The sequence below is a fragment of the Hemitrygon akajei genome, unplaced genomic scaffold, assembly GCF_048418815.1.
Source record: "Hemitrygon akajei unplaced genomic scaffold, sHemAka1.3 Scf000042, whole genome shotgun sequence".
Classification (NCBI taxonomy): domain Eukaryota; kingdom Metazoa; phylum Chordata; class Chondrichthyes; order Myliobatiformes; family Dasyatidae; genus Hemitrygon; species Hemitrygon akajei.
In genome coordinates this window covers 6,861,337-6,876,730 of record NW_027331928.1, presented here as the reverse complement: position 1 = coordinate 6,876,730, position 15,394 = coordinate 6,861,337, and the positions used below count along the sequence as shown (strand labels likewise).

Genomic DNA, 15,394 nt, shown 5'->3' with positions numbered 1-15,394 from the left:
GCCGACCCGACTGGCTATAATGCAGCGGTGTGGAGGGGGCTTCAGTCGGTGTGACCACGGGAGTCTCAGATGGGACGGTGTGCAGGGAGCTTTAATCTTTGTGACTGCGGGAGGGCGGGATCGGACGGTGGCGAGGCAGTTTCACTCTTTCTAACCACGGGAGTGTGCTTTGGGACGGCGACGGGTGTGTTGCCCTCTGTGTCTGACACCGGTGTGTCTGATAGGACGGTGCACAGCAGATTGTACACTGTGCCGACCACTTAAGTGCGTCAGCGGATGGTATGGAGGGAGATTCACTCTGTTTCGGACCACAGGGTTCTGTGATAGGACGGTGTGGAGTGATCCTCTTTCTGTATCTGACTCTCAGCGGACGTAATGGACAATACGGAGGGAGATTCACTGTTCTTTGTTCCTGATTTCCAGAGAAAGCGTGTTCCCAGGACTGGATCAGAAATGAAGGCCTCTGTTATTTCATTTCAACGTTTGAAAGTTCTTACGAGGGGGCGAAGCAACTTTGTACTATCTCTGCTTCAAAGCTTCTTGAAATAAATTCAAACGAGGAAGAGGTATGTGTCAGATGGACAGAAGAAATATCATTATCAGAGTGAATCTCCCTCCACACCGTCCCATCTCACACTCCCGGGGTCAGACACAGAGTGAATCTCCCTCCACACCATCCCTTTACACACTCCCGGGGTCAGACACAGAGTGAATCTCCCTCCACACCGTCCCATCACACACTCCCGGGGTCAGACAAAGAGTGAATCTCCGTCCACACCGTCCCATCACACACTCCCGGGGTTAGACACAGAGTGAATCTCCCTCCACACTGTCCCATCACACACGCCCGGGTTCAGACACAGAGTGAATCTCCCTCCACACTGTCCCATCACACACTCCTGGGGTCAGACACAGAGTGAATCTCCCTGCACAACGTCCCATCACACACTCCCGGGGTCAGACACAGAGTGAATCTCCCTCCACACCGTCCCATCACACACTCCCGGGGTCAGACACAGAGTGAATCTCCCTCCACACCGTCCCATCACACACTCCCGGGGTCAGACACAGAGTGAATCTCCCTCCACACCGTCCCATCACACACTCCCGGGGTTAGACACAGAGTGAATCTCCCTCCACACTGTCCCATCACACACGCCCGGGTTCAGACACAGAGTGAATCTCCCTCCACACTGTCCCATCACACACTCCTGGGGTCAGACACAGAGTGAATCTCCCTGCACAACGTCCCATCACACACTCCCGGGGTCAGACACAGAGTGAATCTCCCTCCACACCGTCCCATCACACACTCCCGGGGTCAGACACAGAGTGAATCTCCCTCCACACCGTCCCATCACACACTCCCGGGGTCAGACACAGAGTGAATCTCCCTCCACACCGTCCCATCACACACTCCCGGGGTCAGACACAGAGTGAATCTCCCTCCACACCGTCCCATCACACAGTCCCCAGGTCAGACATAAAGTGACGGTCCTTAAATTGTGCTCGATTTCAATCATTAATGATGGCAATTTAATTTAACAGAATTTTGTTAACAGCGCTGTCCGCGGAGAAGACAGTTCATACTGGATTGGAACATGCAAAGCGGGGTGAGAGTTGGGGTCATGTCGGTCTTGGAGAGAGATTGGGCAGTGGGATTTATTTCGAGAACTGACACATGTCTGTTGGGAAGTGGGGTACGTGGTGCTTTTGGGGGATGCATCTGTGGTGGGTCCCTGGGGATATTTTCAGGACAGAAACAGGTCAATGGGGAGAGTGTAAGGCGGTAGGATTATTCTGTGGCCTTGCATCCCCTGCAGGAAGAGACTGGGCAGAGCGATTAATTTGTTGACGGACGCAGTCTGAGGGAGGAAAGTGGAAAGGGGGACTATTTTGGGGACTAACATGGGTCCGTGGAGAGCAAATGCTGCGGTGGGACTATTTGGGGAGGGACACTGTGGACAGGGAGTGGAGTACTGCGATTAATTTGGGACTGACACGGGTCTGTGGGGTGAGATTACGCAATGCGGTTAGTTTGGGGACCGAGACGGGCTCTTAGTAGGGAGCGGACAGCTGGTTTAATTTGTGGGCTGACATGGACTGTGGGAAGGGAGTGGAAAGTGAGAGTGTTTTGGTGATTGGCACATGTCTGTAGCCAGAAGGTTGGACAGTGGGATCATATTGGCAACTGGCACGGGGCTGTGGGTGGAGAGTAGGATGTACGAGTACTTTGATGCCTTGGGAGAGAGAGTGTGTCAGTATCAGTATTTTGGGGAATGAGACAGGGCTGTGGAGAGAGTGGAGCAGTGTGATTAGTTTGGGGACAGACACCGTTCCGTGGGAGAAAGTGGGTCTGTGGGAGTATCTTCGGAACGGACACAGGGTCGTGGGGAGAGGCTGCGGCTCTGGGAGTAATTTGAGGAGAGGCAGGGTACTGTGGGGAGAAGGTGTGATCGTGGGGTTATTTTGGAGACTGGCACAGCGCTGTGAGTACAGTGTTGGGCAAGGGGTTATTCGGGGACTGACACAGCGCTGCGGGGAATGGGTCAATGAGAGTATTTTGGAAACTGAAACAGATATGGGGGGGCGAGAGAGGGTCAGAGTGAGTATTATGGGGACAGACACCGGTCGTTGAGGAGAGATTGAGTCAGTGGGAGTATTCTGGGGACTGACACCGGGCTGTCTGCTGGAGTTGTGTTGTCCCTTTTGAAAATGTTTATCTCCCCTTGACAGGGAAGCGTCCTCGACCGTCGTGTACAAGGTGAACGCTGGAAAGTTCGAATGCAGTGAATGTAAATCCAGTTGGCTTGGAATTTGCAAAAATGATCAGCACCGTTTCATTTGTGAGAAGCCTGCAGCTTTGTTCCCGGTTATTCCGAAAAAGATCCGGGATCTCTGTCAAAATGCCGTGGAGCCGACTTAAATCATGTGGCATCCTTCTCTTACCCCAATTCCAGCTCTCTCCCAGTCTCTGTCAAACCTATCCGCTCTGCCTTTCGCCCCTACACTATTCTGTTCTCTCTACTTATGGCACCCTTCCTCGGCATCTCGCTCTCTCTTTACCCTCGAATCTCCAAACTCGCTCTCTCTCTCATAACTCCTCCCCTGCCATCTCCCCTTATTTCACCCCATTTTCCTTCCCCTCACTTTCAGGCCTCCCGCTCCCAGGACTGTATAGGATGTTTACCGCCTGACTCACTATCTGTGACTTATCCGCCCTGAGCTTTGTATCTTTGCATGATCAGCACGTCGCAAGAATGCAATATTAATGTAAGATGCAAAAAGATAATAAATACTGCAAAAATGTGGACGTGATGTCATACATTCAAAAATAAGATACCGGAGGGACAGAAGGTGTTCCCGAATCGCTGAGATTTCTGTTGCTTGTGCCTCTTCCCTAATGGTAGAAATGAACAGGGTGCTTTTCTATGAGTGAGCGGCCTCAGTGATGGATGCCGCCTTGTCGAGGCACCGCATGTTGTAGATGCCCCTGATGTTGGGGAGGGTTGTGCCCGTGATGGAGCTGGTTGAGTCAACACCCGTCTGCCGCCTCTGGCTACCTTGCGCATTGCAGCCTCCGTACCAGGCGGCGATGCAATAATTCCCAGCGATCATTTGCTGGTTTTCAATGAAAGGCCAAAAACTCTCAAACGGCTCAGGTTGTAATTCCTTCTGTAACGAGAGATTATGGTGGTGATGGGAAGTGTAGAGTATGGTCTGGAATACACTGAAACGCAGACTCGAAATAAACAGGACGGCAGTAAAGACATCTAAAGTTTATTTCGCAAAGAATAGTTCTCGAATTGGATCTCCTACGGTTGAGCACTGAGTGCTCAGCACGGGGACGTCAACGACAGACTTTCCATGAAGCGATGTTGACGAGCGATAATTGTCAGTCTGAGCCTGAAAAGGAAAATATCAGTTATCCACACTCCGGGGAATGGGCGTGCCGACATCTGGAAGTCTGGCGCTGTTCAATCGGGAACAAGACATCTTCTCCTTGTTTGCATGAATGTGTTGGTCCCACCAGGACAGATCCACTGAGATGCTGACACCCGGCAACACAGGAACCTAAAATCAGACCATGAGATATCGGAGCAGAATTAGGCCATCGAGTCTGCTGCGCCATTTCATCATGTCTGATCCAGGTCCCCCTCAGCCCCAATCTCCTGCCTTTCTACCGTATTCCTTCATGCCCTGAGTAATCAACCTCTAACTTCAATACCCCCAATGTCGGATTCCACAGCCGCCTGTGTAACCTGTTCTACATATTTACCAAACTCTGGCTGAATACATTCCTCCCAGTCTCCGTTCTAAAAGGACGGATCTCCATTGCGATGTTGGTCCACCGGTCTCGCCACGGGGAACCTTCTCTCCACACCTACTTTGTCGAAGCCTTTGAACATTCGATCGATTTCAACAACAACCCTCTCCCCGCCGCCCCCTTCATTCTTCTGAGTTCCAGCCATCAAACGCTCCTGATCCGATAAGCGTTTCAATCCCGGAATGATTCCCGTGAACTTCCTTTCAACCCTTCTCAATGCAAGCTCATCTGGCCGGTATAGATAAGGGACCCAGAACCGCTCACAGTTTTCCAACTGAGGCCTCACCAGTGTTTTATAAAGTCTCAACGCTACATCCTTGTTTTCATATTCTAATCCTCTCGACAAGAATGCGAACATTGTATTTGGCTTCCTCGCCAGGGACTCCACCTGGAAATGATCCTTTAGGGAATCCTGCACGATGTCTACCAAGTCCCTTTGCAACTCATGTGTTTGAATTCTCTCACCATTTATTAAACAGTCTATGCCTTCATATCTTCTACCAAAGTGCATGGCCATACACATCCCGACACTGTGATCCACCCGCCGCTTCTTTCCCCATTCGCCCAATCCCTCTGAACCCTTCTGTAGCCTCTCTGCTTTCTCGACCCGACCTGCAGATCGGTGACGTCACAGCCGATCTGCACTGACTGAGGTTTCCCGATGAGGATGTCCATCATCCAGTTACAGAGGGAGGTTCACTGGCCCAGGATCTGGAGCTTGTGGAGTTGTATTATACAAGCTTGTTGAGCTTGTGAATGGGCGACCGTATGGCGGTTACAGTTTAATGTGGATAAATGTGAGGTTATCCACTTTGGTGGCAAGAACAGGAAGACTACTATCTAAATGGAGTCAAGTTAGGAAAAAGGGAAGTACAGCGAGATCTAGGTGTCCTTGTCCATCAGTCAATGAAAGCAAGCATGCAGGTACAGCAGGCAGAGAAGAAAGCTAATGGCATGCTGGCCTTTATAACAAGAGGAATTGAGTATAGGAGTAAAGAGGTCCTTCTGCAGCTGTACAGGGCCCTGGTGAGACCCCACCTGGAGTATTGTGTGCAGTTTTGGTCTCCAAATTTGAGGAAGGGCATTCTTGCTATTGAGGGAGTGCAGCGTAGATTCACAAGGTTAATTCCGGGAATGGCGGGACTGTCATATGTTGAAAGATTGGAGCGACTGGGCTTGTATACACAGGAATTTAGAAGTATGAGAGGGGATCTGATTGAGACATACACGATTATTAGGGGATTGGACACGCCGGAGGCAGGATGCATGTTTCCGCTGATGGGTGAGTCCTGAACTATAGGCCACAGTTTAAGAATAAGGGGTAGGCAATTTAGAACAGAGATGCGGAAAAACCTTTTCACCCAGAGTTTGGTGGATATGTGGAATGCTCTGCCCCAGAAGGCAGTGGAGGCCAGGTCTCTGGATTCTTTCAAGAGAGAGGTAGATAGAGCTCTTATAGATAGCAGGGTCAAAGGATGTGGGGAAAGGGCAGGAACAGGGTACTGATTGTATATGATCAGCCATGATCACAGTGCATGGCGGGGATGGCTAGAAGGGCCGAATGGCCTACTCCTGCACCTATTCATTGTTTATTGTCTATTGACATGGAAATATAAGACGTGAATGGTACTGACAATATTGTAGCAGACTGTCTAGATATTAAGTTTGAATTTGTATTGCTTTGCTGCATTACTTCATAATTACACATGTATTGCTGTTAGCTGTATACTCGATAGCTAAGACAACACAAATTGCTATTTCATCTTTTTTTCTAAAAGGGAGGGAGGTGTGACGAGATCTGAAGTATCGTTCTAAAGTGGACTGCTCCTTAAAAAGAGAGAGAGAGAGTCTGTGAGTTGCCTTGGAAACTGAAAGGCGGAGCTATATGATGGACAGCTCATGTTCTGCCTTGTGATATATATGCATGATCAGTTGGATTTATCATCGGACTCACCAGAGACACACGACACCCGAGAGACAAGGAAGACACTGGTGAGCTCTGTGTGCCCAGGACGAGGGTGGGTTGTGCTCACAGTGTGGACAGAGGAGTGACCGGTGGCGAGCTGTCGGTGTGTTTAATTCTCGCCTGGGTTGATAACTCCACCACAGAAGACGGTTTTCTTTTGGTGGTCACAAGTTGGTGACTTTCACTAAGTTTCGGGAGCAGGAGGACATCGTGTATGATCGTCGGCATCAGCACTGGGAGGACAAAACAAAATCCTCTCTCTCTCCAACTCTACCGAAACCAAATTCCAGATCTGAATTGACAAGCTACCATACCACCGTAAGGCTGTATCATCTAATCATCTGAGCTGGGAGAGGCTTGGGAACTTTATTTACTCACTTATATATGCATAAACTCTGCTAACCTGTTTACCTTATCTTGTTTTATATTACTTTATCGCGTAGTTATTATTAAATGGAGTTTATAACGGAAAACTCAGATTCCAGGTGTGTCCATTTCTGCTGGTTCTTTTTAAACCGTTACAGGATACGTCACAGTGCCAATAATGAGGATGTTTACCAAGTTAAGAGCCTATGGTATTAGAGGAAAGTTACTAACATGGTCAGGATTTTGGCTGGTGGGTGGGAGGCAGAGAGTCGGAATAAAGGGATCATTTTCCGTTTGGCTGCCAGCGACTGGTGATGTTCCGCAGGGTCGGTGTTTACATGCTGAATATAAATTATTTAAATGATGGATAGAAAGCAACTTTGCCAAGTATGCACATGATACGTAGATTGGTGGCGGGGCAGGTAGAGTTCAGGACAAAGGCAAGATGCAGAAGAACTTGGACAGATGAGTAGAATTTACTTTGACAAATTAAACACAATGTTGGAACATGCATGGCCGTGCACATGAGTTGTAGAAATAAATGTGCAGACTATTTTCTAATCGGGGAGAAAATCCAAAATGCAGAGATGCAATGGGAACATCTTTTTCCACTGCGCCATCGCATCTCTGAACGCACGAGAACTAACTCGACATTTATTCCGGTATTTATTAATATTTGTAATTGAAATTAATTTTACATCTTTGCGCGTTACTGATACTGCAAAAACAAATCCAGGCCGTGTGAGTCTCAGATAATAAATCAAATAGCGATTCCTTTGCAAAACATCCGATGCGAGTGGACAGGACACTTGGGCCGCTGGTCTTCACTGGTCAGGGCACCGAGTACAGGTGTCGGGAGGTCACGATGCGAGTGGACAGGACACTTGGCCCGCTGGTCTTCACTGGTCAGGACACCGAGTACAGGTGTCGGGAGGTCACGTTGCCGTGGTACAGGACGTCAGTGAGCCCGCACAGGTTTTGGTCGCCCTGCTCTGGGAAAAATGCCATTGAGCCGGAAAGAATGTACAGGGAGATATACAGGAATATTGCCGGGACTCGAGTAACAGAGACGGAGAGAGGAAGGGGTCTTTATTCGCTGCAGCGTAGTTGGAACCTTAAGGAGTTGCATAAACTCAAGAGGGGCACAGACAGACGGTATGCGCATAGACTTTCACCCAGAGATGGGGTATCGAGACCCAGACGGGACAGGATTTAGGTGAGAGTGGGTGGAAAGGAGATAGAAAGAGGGAGATCAGAGGGACGCAGGTGTTAGAGGGAACGGAGTGGAGAAGGAGAGAGTGCGGTAGAGAGGGGAGAAAGGGAGAGAAATACAAAGAGGTTGGAAGAGGGAGTGCTGAAATAGCGGTTGGACAAAGGTCGAGGAAGTAGGATGAGGAGAGAGGGTAGAGAGTGTTAGTGGGAGTGGGGAAGACCGAGATGAGGGAGGGATGGCGAGAAAGAAGAGGACAGATGGAGAGTGGGGTTTTCCATGTGTGGTGGGGAGAATGGGGTTGCGAAAAGAGGAGAATATAGTAGCAGGTAGGGACAGAGACTGCAGGGAGGATTTTGAGAGGATGGGCTGAGTGAGAGTGGAGGAGAGATAAGGAAGGGAAAGACAGGGTAATCATTTGATTCAAGTCGGCTCTTCTGGCTGTTGACAGAGAAGCTGAATGTTTGCAGGGATCTCCGGCCAGCAGGGGGCAGACTTCACGCAGATGAAATGGTGTTTATCATGAAGGCAATAGTCACTCCCTCCACTCGATGTGCATGCACTGCAGGAGCACCTTCCGGAGGACACATTGTACAGCAGACCAATGGCATCATCCCTATCAATAAATGGTTAAAAAATGTGAACAGAGACAAAACAGATCCGGCGGAACACGAGCCCGTCGCCAATCTAATCCCATTAAATCCGGGCAATAACCACAGCCTTGTGCCGTTCCTAAAATAATTCCAGTGTCCCAATGTCTCCCCACTGCTCTGTGTTAGTCGACAGATTAATCCAACTACACCACCTCCCCCACAGCCACCGTTCGGTCGTCCCGCGGTCTCCACAGTCCGGTGGCAGTCCCGGTGCGAATCGAACACACCCATTTCTCCCGTCAGATCTATTTCAGTCCCCAAGCAAATCCAAATATCCCAAACCCCACAGACGTACGCGGTTCCGGAATTAATCCCATTGGCACAATCTGATCCTGCAACCCTCTGTCGGTCCCAAAATTACATCCCACGGCTCCTCTCCCGCCCGACAGTTTATGTCCGTCTCCAGGTTAATCCCATTGCCTCTCACTGCTCCCTAAGCCCTGTGTCAGTCAGCAGACTGGGCCCACTGACCGACTCTTTACCCACATCCCCGTATAAGTCTCCAAACTAATCCAGTTGTCCCACTCTCTCCCCCCAGATCAGTGTCAGACCCCAAACTGATTCCACTGCATCTCCCAATCCCCGCAGCACTGCGTCAGTATCCAAAATAATCCCAGGGAAATAATCTCCGGAGCCCACTGACAATCGGCAAAAGTATTTCACTGCCCTGTTCTGTGACAGACACGTATCGCTCCCTAAAATATTCCACTTGTATCATCATCTCCCGAAAACAAATTCCAGTACCCCACCCTCTTCTCACAATCCTACTTCAGTCCGTAAACAAATCCCATTTTCTCTCCTCATTCCCCATCTCCCACTCACAGATCAGTCCAAATCTCACCCGTTCGCGCATTTTCCAACCCAGTAAGTAACGTTCCAGCGGACAAGAGAGTCGAAAACAAAACTCTGTAAAATTAAATTCCTTTCATTAATGCCGAGAATCGAAAACCGTTTACGGGAGAGTGTGATGAGATGGTGCGGAGGGAGTTTCACTCTGTGTCTGACCCCGGGAGTGGGTGTTGGGACGGTGAGGAGGGAGATTCACTCTGTGTCAGACCCCGGGAGTGTGTGATTGGACCGTGTGCAGGGAGATTCACTCTGTGTCTGACCCCGGGAGAGTGTGATGGGACCGTGTGCAGGGAGATTCACTCGGTGTCTGATACCGGGAGTGTGTGATGGGACGGTGTGCATGGAGATTCACTCTGTCTCTGAGCACGGGAGAGTGTGATGAGACCGTGTGCAGGGAGATACACTCTGTGTCTGATCCCGGGAATGTGTGATGGGACCGTGTGCAGGGAGATTCACTCGGTGTCTGATACCTGGTGTGTGTGATGGGACGGTGTGCAGGGAGATTCACACTGTCTCTGACCCCGGGAGAGTGCGATGAGACCGTGTGCAGGGAGCTTCACTCGGTGTCTGACCCCGGGAGTTTGTGATGGGACGGTGTGGAGGGAGATTCACTCTGTGTCTGACCCCGGGAGTGTGTGATGGGACCGTGTGTAGGAAGCTTCTCAGTGTGACAGAATGCGGGAGTGTGTTGGTGAGACGGTGTGGAAGGAGCCTCAGTCTGTGTCTAACCCCGGTCGCATCTGATTGTATGGTGTGGAGGGAATTTCGCCATGTGTCTGATCCCGGCAGTGTGTGATAGGACGGTGTGGACGGAGATTCACTCTGAGTCTGATCCCGGGAGTGTGTGATGGGAGGGTGTGGAGGGAGATTCACTCTGTGTCGGAGGGTGTGTGATGATTCCTGTGTTACTGTGGGATCTTCTCGTGCTGTCTCACATACCACTTCATCCCTCGAATTGACTTCGACCAGACTGAAGTTACGGTTTGAACATTCTTTCCTCGCTCTGTAGAAAGATGTTGTAAACTTGGATACGTAATAACGCCGGTCTGTATTTGTGACACAGTTCTTTGAACACGTTTGCTCTGGAAATCAGGAACAAGAAACAGTGAGACACAGAGTGAATCTCCCTGCACACTTTCCTATCGCCCACGCCCGGGGAGAAACACAAAATGGAGTTCCCTCCACAATGTCCCATCTCAGATTGACAGGATCAGGCACAGAGTGAAGTTCCCTCCAAATAATCCATCACAGACTCTCCAGTCATGCACAGAATGAGGCTACTTCTGCCCCTCCACTGATACACTCACGGAGACAGACTCAGAAGGATCCTCGCGCTACACCATCCTATCACACACTCAGTGTGTCAGAAACAGAGCGATGCTCCCTCCACGCCGTCCCATCAGAGACCCCCGAATCAAACACGAAGTGAAGCTCCCTCCGGGGTCAGAATCTGGGTGTTACTCCCGCCACGGCGTTTCACCACACACGCCCGGGGTCAGACACAGAGTGAATCTCCCTCCACACTTCCCACCACACACTCCCGGGGTCAGACACAGAGTGATTCCACCTCCACAATTTTCCATTACACTCTCCTGCATTCAGTGATAGAGTGAAACTTCCTCCACGCAACCCCATCATACAGTCACCGGCTCAAAGGCAGAGTGAATCACCCTCCATACCATCTCTTCACACACTTCCGATGTCAAGCATAGAGTGACGCTTCCTCTCTCCATGCCTGCCCTGTGATGAGGAGCGGGTGAAAGAGGGGGATGATGTCTCACCTCTTCTGCTGGTCAACAATTCACAGATTTGAGCCTTGGTTTCGTTGACAGATCTGTACTTCGTTTCCATCTCAGTGAACTGGTGACGGAAATTGTTGTGAATTCCTTTAAGAAAAGTCAGATTACAGCTAAGCGAAGAAAGCTTGGATTGAAGGGATGAGTTTATGTAGTTTCGGTCGGAGGTGACCTTAGACTGACGAATCTGTGATACTGAGAGAGATGGTGAAGGATGTTTAGCGTTTACAGTGACACGTGAGTCAGCGTCACGCAACCGAACGGGTCACAGAGAGTGTTGTGTCAGTGTCACGGTGAAGCGTGTCACAGTAAAAGATGTGCTGGTGGCACAGTGAGAGGCGTCGGCGCCTCCTTGAGTGGCGTGTCTGTGTCACTCTGAGGGGTTATCAATGTCCCGGTGAAGGTTTGGTTGTTGTTACCATGGGGGGTCTGCGTCAGTATCGTGCGGGGCATGTTAGAGCATGTCCGGTTGCTGTGAGGGACGTGTCGGTGTCACGATGATAGTAGTTTCTGTGCCCCGGCGAGAGGTGTGCCGGATCACAATGAAGTGTATCTCGATGTCCAGACGATGGGAATATCAGAATGAGGGATGTGCTGGTCTCACAGAGAGGGGTATGTCTGTTTCACGGTGAGAGAAATGTCATGGTCATGGTGTGTGTGAGAGTGTCACGCTGAGCATTCTGGCGGTATCACGGAGAGTACTATGTCGGTGTCATTGTGAATTCAGGTCCCGGTATCACGTTCGGGGTTTTGCCTGTGTCAGGGTGAGGTGTGGGTAATTGCGTCAGTGAGCGGTGCATCGGTGTTATGTTGAGGGGTGATACTGTCTCGGTAAGGGCTGTTCCAATTACTTCTGAGTCTTTGTCGCGATGCGCAGCGGAGTGGATCACGTTGAGGAGCGTGATGATGTCACGGTGTACGGTACCTCAGTGTCACGGTGAAGAGCGTGTCGCTGTCACTGTGAGGTGTGTTTCGGTGTCGCCTTGAGGAGTTGATCAGTAATACCGTCAGAGACATATCTATATTACACTGAGGGGTGCGTTGCGGTCAGTGTGACTGCCATGTGTGTGTCATGGTGATGGTCGTGTCAGTGTCGCGGTCAGGAGTGTATCTGTGTCTCGTTGAAGGTCGTGATCGTGACAGCGCTGTTGATGTTATGGTCAATGGCGTATCGGTGTCAGGACGAGTCTTGATCGTGTTACGGTAAAGGTCGTGTATTTATCACGGTTCGGGATGTGTCCGTGTTGTGGTGAGGGGTTTTAGTCGGTGTTACGATAAGGGGCGTGTCGGTGTCACTGTGGTGTTTTACAATAACAATTCATTCCACTCTATTTATTCATGGTCTGACTCCTGCGGGACATCGTTCCACTCACCGTGGATCGAGAGACGGATCACTATCACGATGAGGGCGTACGTAACCAGGCAGAGTAGGCAGATCAGACGGTACGGTCTATTTCCGATCTTCACTTTCGACTCCTGTTCATGTGCAGCTGTGGAGAGACCACAAGAGACCATAAGATAAAGTAGCAGAAGGAGGACATTAGAGTCTGCCCCGCCATTCAATCATACCCACTCCCCTGCCTACTGCCCTTTGATGCCCGGGCTAATCAAGAGCCTATCTCTCTCTGCGCTAAATGCTCCCAGTAACTGGCTTTCGCAGCCGCTCGTGGCAACAAATTCCACAGATTAAACAGACTCTGAATAAAGTAATTTCTCCGCAGCTCAGTTCTGAAAGGACGTCGTTCAATCCGGAAGTCGAGCCCACTTGTCCTAGAATCGCTTACCCATGGGAAATAACATTTCCATATCTAATCTGTTCAGGCTTTGAAGATTCGGTAAGTTTCTATGAGATCACCCCTCATTCTGCTGAACTCCAGGGAATACAGCTCAGGAGCTGCCAGATGTTCCTCATACAGTAACCTTCCGATTCTTGGAGTCATTCTCCTGAATCTTCTCTGAACATTCTCCAATGTCAGTATTTATGAGAAGCCCAAAACTGCACACAATGCTCTCAGTGTGGTCTCACGAGTGCCTTTTGGTGCCTCAACATCACATCAACTGAACCACCAACTGAACACGCGTGTTACCATTTACGGTCTCGTGCACAAGTACTCCCGAGACCCTTTCCATCTCGGCATTTTGAATTCTCTCACCATCTAAATAATAGTCTACTTGCTTATTTCATCCTCCAAAGTGCATGACCAGACACTTTCCAACATTGTGTCTCATTTGCCTCTTCTTTGCCCATTCCCCTGAACTATCGAAGTCTCTCGATTGGCTCTCGGTTTCCTCAACACTTCGCGCTCCTCCACCTATCTTTGTATCATCTGCAAATTCTGCACGTCCATGAATGCCATGGTCCAAATCTTTGGCAGACATTGTAGAAACTAGCGGTCCGAAAACCGATCCGTGTGGAACTCCAGTGGCAACCGGCAGCCAGCCAGAATAGGATCCCTGCATTCCCACTCTCTCTTTTCTGCCGATCAGCCAATGCTCCACCCGTTCTAGAAACTTCCCAGAAATTCTACGGGCTCTGATCTTCCTAAGCAGCCCCATGTCAAAAGGCCTTCTGAAAATCCAAATACTCTATAGATTCCTGAAAGATCATTGTTGATGCCTCGGCAATCTCTCCGCCTATTTCCTTCAGAACCCGAGTGTGCATTCCATCAGTTCCATGAGATTTAATCCCGTCGTCCAAGTCACTGACATCCTCAGTTACGTTCAGCCGTAATCGCTGAGAGTCAAACTGCTTTGACTCGGCAAAGGCTGAGAAGTGTTTGACTGATTCCGGGGGTGTTTTACTCTCTCCTATGCGATTGATTAAATTGGAATCGTGGGTGTTTTCTCCGTGAAATTCATTTGGACGTTTGACTAGGTCCCTCAGACAAGGCTTATACAGAAGATTATGATACAAGGGACCCAAGACCGCTTAAATTCAGATTTTATTATATTTTCACAGTTGTATTATTGTTTTCCCGCTTTGTTCATTTTTCACACATCGGATACATGATGGGCTGAACTCTGCCATTCTCGAGCTGGATCTGTGACTGATCTATGTCGCATTTATTTTGACAGTTTTCAAAATGATCCACACGAGCACCCAGCTTCGCAACGTGTGCAACTCACCAACACACCAATCTACAAATTCAACCAGATAATTTATATATAACCATATAACAATTACAGCACGGAAACAGGCCATCTCGCCCTTCTAGTCCGTGCCGACGCTGACATTCAGCTAGTCCCAGAAGCCCGCAGACAGCCCATAGCCCTCCATTCCTTTCCTGTCCATATACCTATCCAATTTTACTTTAAATGACAATACCGAACCTGCCTCTACCACTTCTACTGGAAGCCCATTCCACACAGCTACCACTCTCTGAGTAAAGGAGCTCCCCCTCGTGTTACCCCTAAATGTTTGCCCCCTAACTTTCAACTAATGTCCTCTTGTTTGAATCTCCCCTACTCTCAATGGAAAAAGCCTATTCACGTCAACTCGAGCTATCCCCCTCACTATTTTAACTAACTCTATCAAGACCCCCTCAACCTTCAAAGCTCCAAAGAATATAAACCTAACTTGTTAACCCTGTCCCTGTAACTCAGGTGCTGAAACCCAGGCAACAATCTAGTAAATCTTCTCTGTACTCTCTCTATTTCGCTGATATCTTTCCTATAATTCGGTGACCAGAACTGTACACAATACTCCAAATTCGGCCTCACCAATGTCTCATACAATTTTAACATTACATCCCAATTCCTATACTCAATGCTTTGATTTATAAATGCCAGCATACCAAAAGCTTTCTTCACCACCCTATCCACATGAGATTCCACCTTCAGGGAACTATGCACCATTATTCCTAGTTCACTCTATTCTACTGCATTCTTCAACGCCCTACCATTTACGATGTATGTTTGTACGATATAATTTGGATTATTCTTACCAAAGTGCAGCACCTCACACTTATCAGCATTAAAATCCATCTGCCATTGCTGTCCACTTCTAACTGGCCTAAATGTCTCTGAAAGCTTTGAAAACCTACTTCATTATCCACAGCGCCACTTACCTTAGTATCATCTGCATACTTACTAATCCGATTTACCACCCCATCATTCATATCATTAATGTATGTGACTAACAACATTGGACCCAATACAGATCCCTGAGGCACACCTCTAGTCACCGGCCTCAAACCTGACAAGCAGTTATCCACCACTACTCTCTGG

The 15,394-nt window shown here is 49.2% G+C and overlaps 1 long non-coding RNA gene across 1 annotated transcript; it reads left to right on the top strand.

The window, feature by feature from the left end:
• The first annotated feature begins 434 nt into the window (after positions 1-434).
• On the top strand, positions 435-2,864 carry LOC140720411 (uncharacterized). The gene is made up of 3 exons (XR_012097175.1): positions 435-566; positions 1,549-1,613; positions 2,737-2,864. It is a non-coding gene; the product is annotated as an uncharacterized lncRNA (long non-coding RNA).
• The last annotated feature ends 12,530 nt before the right edge of the window (positions 2,865-15,394 follow it).